Source organism: Photinus pyralis, unplaced genomic scaffold (genome assembly GCF_008802855.1).
Source record: "Photinus pyralis isolate 1611_PpyrPB1 unplaced genomic scaffold, Ppyr1.3 Ppyr1.4_LG8, whole genome shotgun sequence".
NCBI classification, from domain to species: Eukaryota; Metazoa; Arthropoda; class Insecta; order Coleoptera; family Lampyridae; genus Photinus; species Photinus pyralis.
Window position 1 is genome coordinate 11,063,655 of NW_022170819.1, and position 2,659 is coordinate 11,066,313.

The following is a 2,659-nucleotide window of genomic DNA, read 5'->3' on the forward strand; positions in this document are numbered from 1 at the left end:
ATGCGCCTGTAAAAATGACAACCCTTACACTGGACAACTGCCAAGAAAGATTGCATTTTTAACTAAAAAAAATTCATAATTTACAAACGACTAGGGGTTGCATTTTTATAAACATTTATATAGGGTTGTTGTTAACTCTTTGAGCGTAATTATTTAACAAAAATAAATATTGATGCGCCTGTAAAAATGACAACCCTTACACTGGACAACTGCCAAGAAAGATTGCATTTTGACAAAAAAAATTCATAATTTACAAACGACTAGGGGTTGCATTTTTATTAACACTTATATAGGGTTGTTGTTAACCCTTTTAGCGTAATTATTTAACAAACATAAATATTTGATGCGCCTGTAAAAATGACAACCCTTACACTGGACAACTGCCAAGAACGATTGCATTTTTAACTTAAAAAATTCATAATTTACAAACGACTAGGGGTTGCATTTTTATAAACACTTATATAGGGTTGTTGTTAACCCTTTTAACGTAATCATTTAACAAACGGAAATATTTGATGCGCCTGTAAAAATGACAACCCTTACACTGGACAACTGCCAAGAACGATTGCATTTTTAACTTAAAAAAATCATAATTTACAAACGACTAGGGGTTGCAATTTTATAAACACTTATATAGGGGTTGTTGTTAACCCTTTTAGCGTAATTATTTAACAAACGGAAATATTTGAGGCGCCTGTAAAAATGACAACCCTTACACTGGACAACTGCCAAGAAAGTTTGCATTTTTAACTTAAAAATTCATAATTTACAAACAACTAGGGGTTGCAATTTTGTAAACACTTATATAGGGTTGTTAACCCTTTTAGCGTAATTATTTAACAAACGGAAATATTTGATGCGCCTGTAAAAATGACAACCCTTACACTGGACAACTGCCAAGAACGATTGCATTTTTAACTTAAAAAAATCATAATTTACAAACGACTAGGGGTTGCATTTTTATAAACACTTATATAGGGTTGTTGTTAACCCTTTTAACGTAATCATTTAACAAACGGAAATATTTGATGCGCCTGTAAAAATGACAACCCTTACACTGGACAACTGCCAGGAAAGATTGCATTTTTAACTTAAAAAATTCATAATTTACAAACGACTAGGGGTTGCATTTTTATAAACACTTATATCGGGTTGTTGTTAACCCTTTTAACGTAATTATTTAACAAACTGAAATATTTGATGCGCCTGTAAAAATGACAACCCTTACATTGGGCAACTGCCAAGAAAGATTGCATTTTTAACTTAAACAAGTTGTAAATCAGCATATGCATGATTAAAGCGCATTTTTGGTAATATAGGTCAGTATTTTATTAGCGAAGTTTAAAATTATCGATCTCACGAGTAATTTTGGCTGCGTTAAATAATTAATTTTATTTAATTTCAATTGACGGTACGTCTTCATTTTGTAAAACAAATCGCAAAGTAAATAATAAGTTTTTATACTGGTAGCGCTATCTAACGGTAAAATTATAGTACCTCCGAAACCCATATCGAAATTATTTTCTTCAATTATCGATCTCACAAGTAATCTAACTCAAAATAGACTAGTGCCTGCACATCTACACTATAGCAGAAAGCTTTTAGTGAAAATTTGAATTCTCTAGCTATTGTAGTTGTGGAGATCTCACGCGGACAGCCGGCCTGCCAGCAATGACGAATATAATAGCGTATTTTTTTCAAAAATGCGCTAAGAATTCATAATTTACAAACGACTAGGGGTTGCATTTTTATAAACACTTATATAGGGTTGTTGTTAACCCTTTTAACGTAATTATTTAACAAACAGAAATATTTGATGCGCCTGTAAAAATGACAACCCTTACACTGGACAACTGCCAAGAAAGATTGCATTTTTAAATTAAAAAATTCATAATTTACAAACGACTAGGGGTTGCAATTTTGTAAACACTTATATAGGGTTGTTGTTAACCCTTTTAGCGTAATTATCTAACAAACAGGAATATTTGATGCGCCTGTAAAAATGACAACCCTTACACTGGACACTGATTATGAGTAAAGGGTCTACTGGCACCATACGCTCTTCTTTATTTGTGAACCCTTTGTCTTTCTTCCATACGATATAAAATCTTTTGAGAAAGTAAAGGAACTGATGTTTATTTATCGGTTATATATTCTTCTTTTTTACTTTGATTGCCCCTAATGCCTACTACCAAATTGTGCAACGGCAAGGGAGATTAAAGTCTTGTAGGTGCAGATATCTTTTACCGTTTACCTATTAGCTAGTCGTTTTCACCAGCAAAGATTGCAATGCTCCATTTTCGGAGTCATGTGCGCGGAAATTAAACATTATTATGTATTCGCTGTGGCTCTATAGCAAATATGGCACTGCAAGTCATCGAATTTAGAAACGCAATTAGGAACAAATCAGAGGTCAGTCTGACAATAAGTGTCAATCGTAATTCCGTCACCAAAAATCAATATTTTATTTTCCCGATGCGAAAGCCATAGATCACGTGCGAATTTGAAATGATATTTACGTCGTCCCAAATGACAGAGAGTAATGATAGCTTCGAGCGCATTCAAACTCCGGTACAATTTCCTGCTAATTCAATGTCTTTCAATCCGAAGATACGGGGTGATTGATTACTGCCAACTCCGCCCTATTGTAATTCATTTT